Raw genomic sequence first — 17,133 nt, forward strand, 5'->3', positions numbered from 1 at the left:
GTTCCACCAAGGAGGGTAATGGAGGCAGGTTTTTTCAGTCGAATAAGTATTCTTGCATTTACTTAACTACCCAACATTTATTTCTCACTTACAGGGAGAGACTTAAATCTCTCCCCTAGGTCCTTTGTTTTGGCGGTTACACTTTTTAGCTCTCAGAATCAACTGATAATAGTGTGATCGTGGGAAGGTATCCAAACCTTAGCAAATCCGGAAGGAAAGAAACTGTGGTGGGATCTGCAGGGTGTTCTTTATTTTTATCTGGGAGAATAGATACCCTTGAAGAATGGTTATAATTTCTGGCATGATCCTTGGAAAAGTTTCTAGGACTCTTATCTTCTGTTTGTAAAATTGAAAAGAAGTTTGAATAGCTGTGAAAACCAGCTGTGTTCATAGGTGTAAACATTCACAGCATCACACCCTAGCATATCATTCTGAAGTCAGTAAAAAGCTTTATCAACGATTTCATGGGCCTTATCCTCCATGAAGAGTGCACGTGCCACGTGTCAACTCACCGTTTTCTGTGTTATTAACATAGCCTCATGTAAGAGATACACTTTAAGTTTACCCTAAATTCCCCCATATAGGGAGGGCCCACGTAGGTAAACTACTTAGACACTCTCCACAAATAATGTTATTCATCACAGTTTTAAAATAGGAGATTCTCCAGTGTATCTGAATATTTGGCAATGGAATATGACTTGTATAGCCTGGTGTAAATCTCTTCATTTTTTTCCTGTACTTGATTTTCAAGAGGGTTGATTTCTAATTTATTGCTTCTCCTTAGTAGGATAACTTGCTTTCATGTTGCTTTGGGTGCTGTTTTCTGGCCCTGGAAGGTGCCTGTTCTTGCCTGTCTGCTCCTGTTCCTTTGAGTCAGCCTTCAGTTTGTTGGATTTATTTGAGCTCTTTGACTTACTGGTGGGTTCCAGGGCTTAAGAGTTCATGCCACCATTTGCAGTAGAAATGTTTAAATTCAGGTTTCTGTATATCCGTCTTTCTTATTTTAATTACTGGTCTGTGTTTCAGCCTGATTTTTGGAATAACCTCTGTTGAAACGCAAAGTTATTGTTGGAAATATCACAAGGAAACCCAGGTCTGTCTGGGGTGCCTCTCTTGGGGCAGGCTGCGGCCGTGGCCTTTGCCCTCAAAGTGGGAAGAGAGCCTTGGAGCAGGGAGGCCTTTGCCAGTTTCCCACTCAAATCTGAAAGCCCACGTTCACTAGTGACCTCTGCAGCCAGTGTCCTCAGGGTCACTACTTAGCGGGTTAGGCTTTTGACTTCTGCGGTTTGATTTTTATTTTTTAATTAGGTTATTTGATGTGAATGCATGGATTAATTTTCTTGTTCTTTGTGTAGGACTGAATTAAAGGGAAATTTAAGACATCCTGGTCTGCTGTTCATCACTTCTGTTACCTTCTTAGTGGGTATTAAGACTGACTTGTGGAGTTCCTATCGTGGCGCAGTGGTTAACGAATCCAACTAGGAACCATGAGGTTGCAGGTTCGATCTCTGGCCTTGCTCAGTGGGTTAAGGATCCAGCGTTGCTGTGATCTGTGGGGTAGGTTGCAGACGCGGCTTGGATCCCATGTTGCTGTGGCTCTGGCGTAGGCCAGCGGCTACAGCTCCGATTTGACCCCTAGCCTGAGAACCTCCACATGCCATGGGAAGCGGCCCTAGAAAAGGCAAAAAGACAAAAAAAAAAAAAAAAAAAAAAAAGACTGACTTGTTCCATTTTCTTTTATAGATGGGAAGGTCCCCATCTTTATTTTTACATCATGTTCTTCCTCACATAGTTTCATGTGACAGAACAAGAGTTGTTTTTTTGTTTTGTTTTGTTTTGTTTTTTGGCTTTTTAGGGCCGAACCCTCGGCATTCGGAGGTTCCTAGGCTAGGCGTCTAATTGGAGCTGCAGCCGCCAGCCTACGCCACTGCTCACAGGAACGCCAGATCCTTAACCCACTGAGCAAGGCCAGGGATCGAACCTGTGTCCTCATGGATGCTAGTCAGATTTGTTAACTGCTGAGCCACGATAAGAACTCCAAGAGTTGTATTTTTAAGAAAGTGTTCCAACAGTGCCATGTTGGAAATGTCACCAGGAAACTTTTGTAGGATGATACCATTTCTTTTTTTATTATTTTTTTAAATTTTTGCTTTTTAGGGCAGCACCCATGGCAACTGGAAGTTCCCAGGCTAGGGGTTGAATTGGAGCTACAGCTGCTGGCCTACACCACAGCCACAGCAACACCAGATCCAAACCGAGTCTGTGACCTACACCACAGCTCACGGCAGCATTGGGTCCTTAACCCCCTGAGCGAGGTCAGGGATCGAACTCACATCCTCATGGTTACTAGTCAGGCTCATAACCCTCTGAGCCACAGTGGGAACTCCGGATGATGTCATTTCTGATGATCACTAATTGGTATGTCTGAATATCTCTCCTTTGATTCTGGATGTTAATTTATAGTGACTTTCTAGAGAGATTTTGTTTCAAAGATGGAAAATTTGGGTTACTACTCTAACTTTACCATGAGTCCCAGGAAATAACTTGATCTTTTTCATAAATTCTTTATACATTGGCTTCTCTTGGGAGTGATTATCAAGTCTGTAACATTCTTTGTTTTTATCAACCGGAGTGCTTGAGTTATTGTCATAAAATGCATAACGATGAAGTGTAGTGTAACTTGTTTGCCTTTGTTCTGGGCAGTGGTGGCAATAAAATTGTTTTCTAAACGTAATTATGATTTCTCATATTGGATTCATAGTGAGTTCTTAAAAAAAGGATCATCCATTGGCAGATTGAAATTTTACTTTTGGGAAATTAAAAGTGATAAGTACTTGATGGTATTTTACGGTTAGCCTGAAGGTATCAGTGAGTTGACAGTACTTGGATCATGCAGTTGTGTTGCCACCCACTGTTGAGTGATTCGGTAATTAGACAAGCATTTGAGAAAGGGGTTATTATTAAAAACAAATGGTAGCCAGCTTTTATAGGTGGAAGAGAAAGGAGTTGAGGAAAGCAGGGCTTCCCCGGTGACTAAATGGAAAACAGATGAAATTGGGGAGTGGGGAGAGGAGAAGGAGGAGAAGGTGAGGTAGGACACATGGTAGGGACTTAAGGAGATGCCTTATAGAATCATTTACATTGTTTCATATTAGACATATAAAAGTTCTGTGTCATCCAGCTTTATGATATGTAGGTGTATATTTAGCTTTTTCTTTTTTAATAAAAAATACATTTAGTGGAGAGAGTATAGTAATTTGTATTTACTAGGGTTAGATTTTAAATTTTGATTTAAAAATTTGATACACACACTTTTGATAATCTTGCTAGTCAGTGAACCCTTCGCCATTCAGTTTTATGATTATTTAAGACAATCTTTAATGCTCACTTATTCATCCATGCATCATTCATTTATTGAATAGCTGCTGTGTCCTAGGCCATCAGTAAAAGTAAAACTTCTTGGAGTTGATTTAAAGTTCTTGAGAGAATATTATATACATAGAAATGTATTTTAAAAACTTTTCAACTATTTGTATTAAAAATATCAAACTTTAAATACCTTTTTTTAACTTGATATATAATTTCCACATTTGGTGAAATGAAGATAGAATATTAGCAGTTTATAACAGTGAGAAATTAATTAGAACGTGACCCTACTTAAACATTGCAATTATGAAATAACATCTAGACTTATCTTAAAATCACATATCATGAATATATTTGAGAGAAGAATTGGAAATCATTACAGTCCTAGAGTGTAAAAGATATAAAGAATATCCAGAAGATCCAGCCAAGTCTCATTTATCCAAGAAAATTTTCTTAAGTAAATCGGACATCTGGTTTGTACCTCAACTTGTACAACCACAGTGAAAAACTGAATTATGTTCAGCAAAAACTGTACACACAGCAAATTATTCATACCGTTGTAAAAAAACCCAAAATATTTCATACTAGCGTGCCAGAAATATTAGTGCCATTATATGAAAAGGCTGTTGCTAAGTCTCTCATTGGTCACTGTAAGTAATCATGCTTTTGGCTAAAACTGCAGGAATGCCAGTCCAATTTTTTCAGCATTTGAAAGACTCTCAGATTGCACCATTTAAGGTAATGCTGGCCCGCTAAACTTTGTAGCATTTGATTGTAGACCATAAACTGAAGAGCCTGAGGTCAGAATTAGGCAATCTACATTATTTGGGATAATGAGGACAAAGGCCGGGGTTAACCAATAGCTGTTCTTCTCTCTCTCTCATCAGCCTGCAGAGAGCAGATGGAAATGGTCGAGCCACAGAGAGGTTGCTGCCGAATGCTGGTTTAGTAGACTGCAAGTGTGTCTGAAGTGTGACTAGGGTTAAGGACTAGTTTGTTGCTATTCAAACTGTCTCTCAGTTTGAAAATTCTTCCCTGATGATAAGATTAGGAAGCAAACAAGAAATTGCTAATTAAAAGCAAAAATACTGGCATCAAAGCACAGAGGATTTGTGTTGTTTTGGTTTTGTTTTCCACATATATATGAGAAGTGCGTGTCTCTGTGATTCTTGCCCTCCTGTAATGGTCAGCAGAAATCTAGCTTGTCCTCTGAAAATACAGTACAGTACCAAAAAACCCGGCACTGAGCACCAAGGGCTACAAGTAAGCTTAGGTAAGGCTGCTGCGGGAAAGGAAAAAAGGAGTCTGCTGACATGTCAGCATCACTAAGGTATAGATTCTTCATGTACTTTGGGGAAAGATCCACTTTATAATGCTGCTGGTTTATGGGAAAATTAGCTCATATTGGTCTAGTCGTCAGTGGCTGTGGTTTTTAGTGGTTTACACCCTAGGAGTTGCATGCACAGTTTGGCATATACTTTCAGGGCCTGACTTAATGAATGCTCCTTTGGCTGCTGGAGCGACAAAACGAGTTCATCCGTTTATCCTGGGCGTGGGCCCTTCAGCCAGCCGGGGGGGGGGGGGGGGGGGGGGGGGGGGGGGGGGGGGAGGGAGGTAGACAGGAGGAGCTGCAGGGAGTGGGAGCTGGCCTCTCTGAAGCTCTGAAATAGCTGCTCTAAGTTCATCTCAGCTTCCTAGTTCTCCTGGAGTCTTCTTTATGTCTGTCTGCCTCCCTGTACAAGTTCACCTCAACTTCATCAGCAAGAAGGGATTGACTGGTAGCTCTGAGAGGCTGGTCAGCCATGGTCAGGGCACACAGGGGGCTGCCACCTGACCTCTTGCCCCAGAGTCTGTTGTGGAGACTGGTTCCCTGGCTAAGAGCCTGTTATTCAGTGACTTTCTTATGACATTCCCTCCAAAGATAGAGCTCAGAAGTCAAGTAAGTAACATCTTGTCTAGAGTTAAGAGATTTTGGTCTAGAGTGTAGACCCATGAACTTGGATGGTAAAGAAATTAATTACATCTTTATTTTTCATAGCTCTCCAACTATATACTTCTTTCAATATATACTTTCAATATATACTTTCAATATACTTTCAATATATACTTTCTTTCAATTATGAGTGTAATTCAGTAGTTCTAGACTTGTCACCAGTGGACATCACAGATATTTTCAAATTCCCTTGAGTGTGGCTTTGCAGAACTTTCAGAATTTCATTAATGCTCAGCACTGCTTTGAAATGACAGTGGTTAGCAGACTGACTGCTAGATCTTCTTATCTAATGTGTAGTAAAGAAGCACATAGTACCTTACAGTCTTTAGATAACTTTAAACAAACATAAATGGTTTTATGTACTGTATCTTGCATACTTGAAAACAGTATTCCGAGAAGAGGTCCTGAGTTCACCAGATGGCCACTTAGTTAGAACTACACTAGTGAAAAAGCATGAGCTGGAACTGAGACCACACTTTTCTTTTTAGGGCTGCCAGGATTCAAGTGTTTTTCTATAAGGAGTTTTCCAATTTCCTTCCAGTTTTCCCTACTCTTTATTACTTAGAACTCCTTCTTTTCCACAATTTTTACTTTTTTAGGAAAAAAATCTTTTAAGGTCCAATAATTCATTCCATTTCTTGTTTTTCCTTTGCATAAATTATATATTCTTTGGAGCTGAAAATACTAGATTATTATAATATTAACATTTAGAGTTATACCAGGCTAAAACTAGATCTTGGAGCATAACCTCAAGATGTGGAAGCAAGATGTGGGTTACATGCCTGTGTTTCTCAATTAGGTATGGTAAAGCTTAGTTCACTTAAATCTACCTGGGCATTTTAACTAAAACTAATTTTATCGCATGGACGACTACACATGTGACCACCAGTTCCTTTAGTAAAAGCTCAGCATAGTTTACAAAAGAGACATGAAAGACTACTTAGACTCCTATGTGCTGGATTGGGGGAACCAAAGCTTTTGAAAGAAAAGTTCACAAAATATCATGTCACAGTAAATGTGTATCTTTCTGTGCATCAGAAACACTGATTTGTGAAGGTTTTTTGGAGGCTAGTGCATTTTGGGATAACGAATATCAAACACAGTTCTTATTTAAAAGTACATTTTATGCCAGTTCTTTTTTTTTTTTTTTTTTTTTTTTTTGTCTTTTTTGTATTTTCAGGGCCGCACCGGTGGCATATGGAGGTTCCCAGGCTAGGGGTCTAATCAGAGCTACAGCTGCTGGCCTACGCCAGAACCACAGCAACACAAGATCCGAGCCGCATCTGCAACCTACACCACAGCTCACGGCAACGCCAGATCCTTAACCCACTGAGTGAGGCCAGGGATCAAACCCACAACCTCATGGTTCCTAGTCGGATTCGTTGTGCTGTGCCATCATGGGAACTCATATGCCAGTTCTTTATAAAACAGGCCTTAAAAAATTCCTGTCCATGCTTTCAAAGATGATTTTAAAATTTACATATATTGAACCTTTCACAGATAAATTTTTACTTAATGCCAAATAAATGGAGATAACCACAACATTTAATTCTTCAAATCGTAGTCACTTGAGAATTTGGTTTTTAAGTCCCATCTTTATGGCCATTGAACATTTTATACACATATTTACAGGATTGATACAGAATATATTCATTTCATAAATGCAGTGGTCTTCTGAAACACTTGAACGTTAAATTTAGTTTTCACAAGAGTATTTTTGCATTAGCATAAACAGCCCACTTCTGATACTTTGTGTGAAAGGCTTTCCTTACAGTAGATTTGTGCCCTGGATTTTGCCCTGAGATTTGAGCGAGGAAGGCGCTTGCAATTGGACAGTAGTGAACATATAGATGTCTCGGGGGCAGGTGATTTATTCTGGAATCCATTTGCGTGTTGACAGCAAGTTAATATTCATGTATTTAAAACTTTCATAAATAAATTGCCACCTTTACATTTTGTTTTCAGTGGCTTATATTTCACAGGTTTAAAGGTTTCAAAGTTCAAAAGTCCCTTTTTATTTATTTTTGTATAACTTTTGCTATAAGAATAAATAAAAAGTCCCTTTTTATTTATTTTTGTATAAGAACTGTATAAAAATATTCTTATCATGGAAAATTTCAAACATAGGTCTTTTTATGCCATGTATTTCTGGCACTTGTGTGAGTGTTATGTTCAGTTCTGGTGTCTGGCTGCCCTGAAATGTGGGGTGCTAGCCTTTCGCCCTCCTTCCTGTTGGAGCTCCTATCCCCGGACCTGGAGATCTGGACGGCCCAGGAGTCTGACATTTTAAAGCCTTGGCCTCTGGTTGACTAGCAAGTAGGTAATTAAAACATAAAGACAGAAAAGATAGCTGACAGAGGGAGAAGGCAAGAAGGAGACAGAAAGAAAGGATTAATAGTGCTGGGAGCCAGGGCCCCTTGGAGAGGAAGACTTGCTCCTGTCACTGCTCCTGTTGCTGCTGTCAGGCATTTAGGAGTTCTTGGCTGAGTATTTGACTCTGTGAAGGTGGTGGGAGGTGGGGCGAGGAGGGCTGCTTTGCCTCTGGATGTAAATATAAGACTTTCCCTGGACTTTCCACAGGCTCATTATTGCAGATTAAACAGAACACCAAAATCAGCCCTGGCTGTACCAAGGCTTGCGAAGATTTTATCAATGTTATTTGCTTTTCCTGTTTTATTTATCTATTTTATATTTACTTACCATTTACTATCATAGGTGACATTGTTTACTGTGCATGTTTGTTTTTATTTTTTTACCAATACTCCTACCCAATAATTTTCCTAGTTTGTGAAGTAATTCTTCACCTCCCCACTTCTTTGAACCATTCTTCCCTAAAACTACCTCTTTTAGGGCAGAAATTTTGCTCGGCCCTTAGTGCTATGTATTTGCCAAGCAGGAGCAGCCAAGTTGTGTGTGTGGTGCTAGGACTACATAACACAGGCTTTTTTCTTGGTGCCAGAGATCGAAAGAGAGGTCACTGTAGGTGATGGTTGTCGCCACAGGAATGCTGCCGCTTAAAAGAGAAGAGAAAATACCCATGTTCAAGTTGACTGATGCTCTTATTGCTAAGATTCACCTTGAGAAGCCCGAGGTTATCACCCTATGCTCTCTGTTAGGGTGAAAAAGCCCTGTCCCTGCTTGGTGTTGCTGTCAAATGCTGATGCTTCCTTAGTTTGACATTCTTGATTGATAGGCTGACCATACAATTTGTGGTCTAAACAGAGATGCTTTTGAGAGTGAAAGAGGGGGTTACTGATGATTATTCTGGAACAATAGGTGTAAACTGGGACTGTCTCTGTTGAAATGGGGACTGATCACAGTTTTATCATTTTCTTATACAGAGGATGAGAGTCCTGTTACGATATGATTCCCACTGGTGAGTGTTTTGTGGCTTATTCTTAACTTGGATACAATGATGTGTGATTCAGTATTGGATGCATAAAGGCATTGACAGCTGGCTGGGAAGGGTAGTCAGAAGAGATGATGCTGAGTCAGAGCCCCTGTCAATAGTGGTCTGTTTCAAAACAGACCTAAAGTACATTCAGAGGCCACCCCCCCACCCCGCCCCAGCTCCTTGAGTGGCTGAATTGTTGGATTTATATGTGAGCTAAGTGGGGCTGGAGCCGTGAATCAGGATTTGTCAACACTCAGGACCTGGCCTGTGTCCTTCCCTTCTTCACAAGAACTCAGAGGGGGTCTTTGTCTCCCCCCCAACCCCCACCCCATCACAGAGGAAGGGTGGTGAAAAAGGCTTTTTAACTTCCTCCTGTTGTGAGTGAGTGGAGGGTTATTTGGGTCGGAGCCTCTCCCACTCCTGGCCAGCATCCGCCGGTCCCCTGCCTGGGTCTCATGTCCCAGGAGGAAGAAAGCGCTCTCCAGCACTTGGAGTCTCTGACTGCAACCCCTGGCAACTTCTTTGCCTTGTGTTAAAGGAATTGTTCTGTAGTTGATCTTAATTGCTCCATAAATGCTAGGTTAAATGCATGTTTAAATGCAATTTTAAAACCACCTAAAATACTTACTTTATCTGAATTTACTGAATTCTCCAAAAGGATAAGCATTTACATAAACAAATCAGAAGTAATTTCTGTTAACATGTGTATTTTTCTTAAAATCTGGATTTTCTACACATTTTATATATACATCCTTTAAATTCACCTGATTTTGGAAGGCATGTTGGGTAAAGTACCAATTAACTGTAATACAGATGTAGTCAAGCATGTGCAGTATATTCCTTAGTTTTCTGGTACACCCTCCTCAGGAAACCTAGATAAAAAGCTGGTTACCTGCTGGTATTTTCAGTCTGTGTGGCCTGAATTTCCAAACTGATCATTACATACTGCCTGGAGCTTCCTGTTCTCATTGGATTAAAAAGATTATTTTGAAGGGGATGGGACAAAGAGGCTAAACTGACTTAACCGCACTATACTGGGCTGAGAGTGTTGAGTTAAATAGAAACTGTCAGTATTTTTACCTGAATAAGATTTCCTTGCTTAAAAAAAAAGAAAAAAAATACAACCTAAATTGCACTTTTGTTAGAATCTGATTTTTTAACTTAAAAAAAAAAGTCACAGGAGTAAGTAGGTCATGTGTTAGAACTGTTTCATCTTTGACTATGAGAGTACAGGTAGATAGTACTAATTTTCTTCTGGAGTTTATTATTCGAGATGGCTTACTTTTCTGCATGTGATAAAATAGTTAATTTTGTCCTGTGAAATCCTTCAGAAAAGAGCTAAGGTATAAAGATCATTTTATAAACATTCACTTTTAGAATTTTTTTGATTGTTGTTATGTGTTATTAAAAACAACTCAACATTGGAATATACACTGCATTTTTTTGGTTTGCTTCTTCTATTAGCACTACATTTCAGCCTCTTATCTTTTCATTAGGTTCATCTTCTCTGCGCTCTCTCTCCCTTTGTCCTTGCCTACACACAAGAATTTGGAGGTGCAGGCCAAGAGCGTGGTAGATAGCGCCAGTGGGCTTCCTTCCACAAGGATGTAGGCACATGGTCTGATGTGAAGTTATTCTGGCTTGGAGGTGCTGTAGCAGCACTGGGATAGACCCAGTGGTTTTGCTGCACAGGGATGGAGGCAGGCAGTCTCTCCAGGCAGGAGCAATCAGCTCAGGACTGGAGTGGTTTCTCTCAAATGGACACCACAATGTAACAGCTCTGACTTGGGCTCCTTTTTTTTTTTGGTCTTTTTGCCATTTTCTTGGGCCGCTCCCCCGGCATATGGAGGTTCCCAGGCTAGGGGTTGAATCGGAGCTGTAGCCGATGGCCTACACCAGAGCCACAGCAACGTGGGATCCGAGCCACGTATATATATACCCTGCTGGTTGCAGGTTGCCTCAGAGCGCAGTCAAGAGTCAGGCCACAGTGTATAGCAAATTTAATTTATGCCCTCAGAGAGAGCGGGCTGCTGTGGGTAGGGAGTGGCCATGGCTGTCCTTAGAGACCTATATCTCGGACCTGTTTGGGGACCCCTCTTCTCTTGCCCCATGCCCACTAATTTCCTGGCCCAACCCCCCCTGCACCGTGCATGTGTAAGGGGGAGCGTTTGGATCCTCTGATGCTTTAAAGCATCCTAAAGAAGATGCTTTATTTGTAGGGAAAAAGTTTACAGGGAGATGCTCTGAAGAGCAGTCTTCTGGTTACCTGCATGTGTCTTCATTGTTTAATCGCAGGCCTCCTGTTTTTGGTAACATCCGTGGCCTGTTTTCAATCACCCGGGTCAGAGTCCCTATCCTATCCTACTTAACATTTTCATAGGTCATGCAGCTACCAATACAGCCTCTTTCTCAGTAATTAAAAGCATATCTTATTTAAGGGGTACAGAATGAATGTTGGTATTTGCTACAGACCATATTGTTCTTAGAGCCTTAAAATACATAAGAGAACACTGAAGAGGGAAAGCACTGCAGGCCTCAGCCTGGTTGGAATTGAGTTTGTGCCTCTCTGAAGGTTGGGGCATCTGTTGGAACAGAAGTTGGAGCCCTGCTCAGTGCTCTAGGGACACTGTGAGACAGTGGTTGAGTCCCTCTAGCATAGATGAGCCTGGGGCTAGTCATCTGTCTGCGTCAGCTGCTCTCAGCTGCCCACTGGTTGTGGTGCCAGCCGATAGAACCTCAGGCCATTCCGTGATCTGTCTGATCTTGAGTCTGTGCTGACCCTGTGCCAGGTCGTGAGTGGCTGTGGGCAGGCCTATGATCCGGGTGTTTCTGGGCCCGGTGGGCCTTGAGGTGGCGCATGGGATGCTCATGTGGGACATGTGTACACAGTTGCTCCAGAGCAGCTGACTGCAGAAATCTCTTTCTGAGGCCATTTCGGTGCTCTGGGAATGCTCTGGCTTCTTACTTTGCTTTACAGACCTGTGTCAGGGATATTTAAAATAGACAAAGTAGAAGATTTCAACCAAGTATGGGGTCTGAGTGAATAGCTGGAGAAATAAATGGCACGGTGGAAGGAGCCAAAGATCTGAAGGGTTTCATGCTCTGACTCTGCCACTTGAGGCTTGTCAGGTCTGTCACTGAGCATGTGCTCTGGGTAGGGTACAAAACCAGGTCCTTCTGTTTTATGTCTGTGTTGAGGCCCTGCTGAGTCTTTACTGCGGGTTGTCTCATGGGCTCCTCCCAAAGCCCCTCTCACGTGGATGCTGTTATTCTCTCCATGTCAGAGATGAGACACTAACCCACTTAATCTGCTGAAGTTCAGGAGGCTGATCCTGGATCAGCCTGGATCTAGACCTGACACGGTCTGAGCCTGGAGTGTGTTGTGTTTTTGTCTGGTCCTGTGTTACCTCCTTCTGCTTTTTTCACTTGTGTTATCAGTTGTGGGGTGTGTGTAGAGAGATGACCAAAGGACCACTTGGAGGCTGCAGCCTGGCGAAGGTGGCACAGAAAGGCCCTTCCAAGTTTAGGGCCCATTGCGGTGGAGGGGAGCAGTGGTTCTGGGCTGGTGGGGGACCCATCCCTAAGCAGAGTGTGGCTTGAATGCACTGGGCACAGCCCAGTGACATTGTCAGTGACTTCACAGCTTCTCACCTTGTGCAGTGGTCACCAGGAGGGGAACCAGGGTAAACCGCTATCGCTGTCCCTCAGCGTGGGAGACACTCGCTCCATAGCACAGAGGAAGAAGGCTGAGGTTGAAATCCTCTTTGGGATTTCCGTTGTTGCTGATCTGTATTAGTGGTGTCTGGTTTTGCCACTGTCTTTTGGTCCACAAACTTTGGCATATGTATAAGTCTTATTTTCAGGCTTTTAGGAAAGGTTGTCTAATTTTGGTTTCATTCTTAAGAAGTGATGTGGTTTCTTCTTTCCAGTCACATCCTTGACAATTTTTGAGGGCTCATGACAGTTCATACAGTTTAAAGATTTGGCAGTTTGAACACATGAGTTGCCTAAGAAAAGGGTGTGGGACATTTCTGATGGTGCGGGGTACCGGGAAGGTACAGAGAGACACCTGGGATACGCTTTTGTAAATTGCAGTCCTCAGTGGTTTCTCAAGCCCTCAAGCAGAGGTCACATCAGTGCTGCAGGGAAGGAAGCTCTGCCTTTCCCGGGACCTGAGGTTCAGAACTCAGTGTTGAGAGTGCCTGCAGTAGGCAGCAGAGACTCCTCAAGCTTTGCCCAAAGGGAAAAAATTCCTAATTATGAACATGGCCCTTTTAATCACCTTGTCCCTTCTGTTCCTGTCCCTCCAGCTTCACACTCTTTGGAAGTTGGAATCTCTTTCCCTAAAACTTCAGTTGATTCCAGGTTTGGCTCTTGGAGCCAACGTGCCCAGATCTGCAGAAGATCCTTTCTGCTGAACCTTTGAAATGTTTGACGATAGTGACCAGAGCGCTCCAGGCTCTTCTTTTAATACACACACTTTTCCTCACTGTCCCCCCCAGTAGTTTCCATACCTCACACTGCTGTGGATCATAGGATCCCAGTCTGAATCACAGGATCCCAGGCTTGATCTTTATGACCTGTGCAGGGTACACACTGCCCTGAATTGTTCCCTGTTAGAGGTCCAGCTCCTAGAACTCTCCAGAATGCCCAGTGATTTTTGTTCCTTTATCTCCCTTTTTTTTCAGACCTTTCTTCACTCATATTTAAGAAATTAATATTTAATTTTTAAAAATTTTGTAATAATTTTTATTTTTCCATTATAGCTGGCTTACAGTGTTCTGTCAGTTTTCTGCTGTACAGCAAGGTGCCCATACTTGTATACATTCTTTTTTCTCACATTCTCATGCTCCATCATAAGTGACTAGATATAGTTCCCAGAGCTATACAGCAGGATCTCATTGCTTATCCATAACAAAGGCAATAGTTTGCATCTATTAACCCCAAATTCCCAGTCCATCCCACTTCCTCCCCCTCCCCTTGGCAACCACAAGTCTGTTCTCCAAGTCCATGATTTTCTTTTCTGTGGAAAGGTTCATTTGTGCTGTATATTAGATTCCAGATACAAGTGATATCATAATGGCATTTGTCTTTCTCTTTCTGACTTACCTCACTTAGAATAAGAGTCTCTAGTTCCATCCATGTCGCTGCAAATAGTATTACCTTGCTCTTTCTTATGGCTGAGTGGTATTCCATTGTGTATATATACCACATCGTCTTAGTCTTAATCTTAATCTGTCAATGGACATTTAGGTTGTTTCCATGTCTTGGTTGTTGTGAATAGTGCCACAATGAACATGTGGGTGCATGTGTAAGAAATTAATGTTTTAAATGTAAATGTGACTCTACACATATTGTTGATTTTCGTCTTATTACTTTCAGTCCTTCCTGTTCAGATCTTTAGATTTTTTTTTTTTTCACCTGACGAAATAATGATTTTGCTCAGCTGTGTGATCTCTAGCTTGTTGTCTGAGTCATCACTAGCAAAAATTCCAAGAAGAAGGCCCATTTGTGGACTCTGTGGGCACCTGGTTTGCTGTCTCCTTTTCCCTCATCAGGCTGAGTGAGAAGTTGAGACAAGTTCATGATCCTCTTTAACTTCTGCTGGTATCCTCTTTAACTGAAACAGCACTTTGGCCCTTGGTCTTAACAGCAGTCCCTGGATTATCTGATGGAGATGTTTCAACCTCAAACACACTCCTGTCTGATAGAAGCTGTTGTCAGAGTGTAGGCCGAAGAGTGAACTTTTCAAAGCAAGGGGACAGTCTTGGTCTTAGAAGGGTTTGGCTCATTAAGTACAATATAATTTCCGTTTGCTTGCCTGTAGATATGGCTAAAAATTTTAATAATAAAGTGTGAATAAATGATGTTATACATTCTCTGTCTTAATTTTGCCGAGGACTGAAATATAAAAATTAGAAATTTACATGTAGAAATTTGGCCTGTGAGAAAATGTCATTAATTTAAAAGGACAGCTTTATACTTTATGTTCTTTAAGAAATTCTTTTGGGTGTGCCTGTGGCATGTGGAAGTTCCTGGGCACAGGATTCAACCTGTGCTGCAGCAGTGACCTGAGCCATAGCAGTGACATTGCTGGATCCTTAACCCACTGAACCACCACCGAATTTCTGTACTTTTTTCCTATGGTGGATCTTAGGATTTTTCTACATTTTGTTTTATTTTCCTAGGAAATTACCCATTGGAAAGCTCACCAGCATTTAAGAATTCACTTAATTTCTCCCAAGAGAAGTGCTCCCTAGGTGTGAGTTTGGAGTTCTGATAATTTTTAAAATCCTTCTCAGATTTTCTAGAGGATTACTGAGAACCTCTGCTTTGCCATGACCTCTTTCCAGAGCAGAGACGGCAAAGGCAGGCACCGGTGTTCTTCCCCCGACACCTGGCCGCAAGCCTCGGCCCTCTCTTCCCCCTGAGCCAGGCCGGTCCCCTGCTCCTCACACAGCCCACAGGCAGCCCTAGGGTTGATGTCGAGGGCCTCAGAATGTAGCCCCCATGTCCCCTGAGACAGGGGGGTGTGGGCGTCTTCCAGTGGGGTTCGGAAGGATACCTGCTCCTTCCTGCTTTCCTGTGGCCAACGCCTTATCACATCCAGATTTGTTACTGCTCTCCTGGAACTTACCTTAGTTTCCCTCAACTGAAAGCCTTGACTCGGTCTCCAAAGTTCACCTGCAGTTCTGTGGTCCTTAGGTTCTGCCTGCCCAGTAATTCTTGTGATTTGTCTTATCTTTCCATCAGCCAGATTGTAACTTAAATAGGGTTGTTTTCATTCTCCTTTCTTCAATACGAGGAATCCAGTAAATATAAATAATAAAGAAAATGTGTCCTTGGAGACTTTGTTTATTAAAATGCTGTTAAAAAGGCGTCAATTTACTATGAAAAGTGATAGTGTGCTTTTTCAGAAGAACTAATGCATCCCCTAAACATTACTTGTTAAACATGTCTTTCTTTGACCAATACCCACCCCCCCATAAAAAAAACCTAAAGAAGCTAATTAAAAAGAGGAAAAAGGAGTTCCGGTCATGGCGCATCGGAAAGAAATCCGACTAGGAACCATGAGGTTTCAGGTTCGATCCCTGCCCTTGCTCAGTGGGTTAAGGATCTGGCATTGCCATGAGCTGTGGTGTAGGTCGCAGACGTGGCTTGGATCTGGCGTTGCTGTGGCTCTGGCATAGGCTGGCAGCAACAGCTCTGATTGGAACCCTAGCCTGGGGACCGCCATATGCCGTGGGTGTGGCCCTAAAAGGACAAAAAAAAAGAAAAGGAAAAAGACCACTTCAACTTCAGTGTTGCTGCTTAACCATCAGTCTCATATTGGGATCTCATTAATGGGATTGGCTTCAAAGTGGAACTGAACGAAGTTTGTGCCCTGCCGCCTCCCCCTCCCATCTTCTGAGGAAGGTCTCAGGGTTAGGGCTGTGGCCCCACCCCATCCTGGCTGCTCTTGTCAGGATCCCTGGCCTCAGTGGCCTGAGGGGTTCTGTGGGACACTGCCAAATATTAACCCTCGACACACCAAGACTGTTTTACTTTGAATTTATTTTCTTGGTAAGCGTTTATTTTTCATACATTACCCAAGAGGACATGGCTCATAGAGGAAAGACAGATCCTACAGATAAGAAATGCATGGTTCTCACTGTAGTGTTCCATGTGATCTATGACTTGTTAACAAGGACTCCCTGGGAGTTGCCCTTAGTGGCTCAGCGGTTAATGAACCTGACTAGAATCCATGAGGATGCGGGTTCAATCCTTGGCCTAGCTAAGTGGGTTAAGGATCCAGTGTTGCCGTGAGCTGCGGTGTAGGCTGGCAGTTGTAGCTCCCGTAGCCTGGAAACTTCATATGCCACAGATGTGGCCCTAAAAAGCAAAAAAACAAAAAATAAAAAGCAACAACAACAAAAAAAACCCCAAGGACGTCCACTTGACTTTGACCTCAGAACTTCTTAGCCAGATGAATAGGCCTCCCCCAAGCCTACCACCTCTTCAGGCGGCTGCTTCCACAGCCATTGCAACCCCTGCCTGTTGCCAGCTGAATGCCATGTAGACTTTGTCTGGTAGAGGGTTTCAAAATGTTTTGGTTAGGAGAGCTTTGCCACTTACCTTAGCAGCAGCAGCAGAGCTTGGGGACCGTGTTGAAGGGATCCTGCACACTGTTTTTGTGTCCTCTTAGCAAAAAGTCAACAGGCAGCTGCTGGAAACACCATGTCCTACAGCTGCCGGGCTGTCCCTTGATCATGGCCTCTGTCCAGTCATTGAATTCATTGGTTTGGAAGAGTCTTATTTACCTCAAAAACTGCTCTGTCCTCCTAAGATTCACAGGTGGACTTGTAGAGGAAGGACTGCACCTCGGCATCTTTTAAAAGCT

Source organism: Sus scrofa, chromosome 16, assembly GCF_000003025.6.
Source record: "Sus scrofa isolate TJ Tabasco breed Duroc chromosome 16, Sscrofa11.1, whole genome shotgun sequence".
Lineage (NCBI taxonomy): Eukaryota > Metazoa > Chordata > Mammalia > Artiodactyla > Suidae > Sus > Sus scrofa.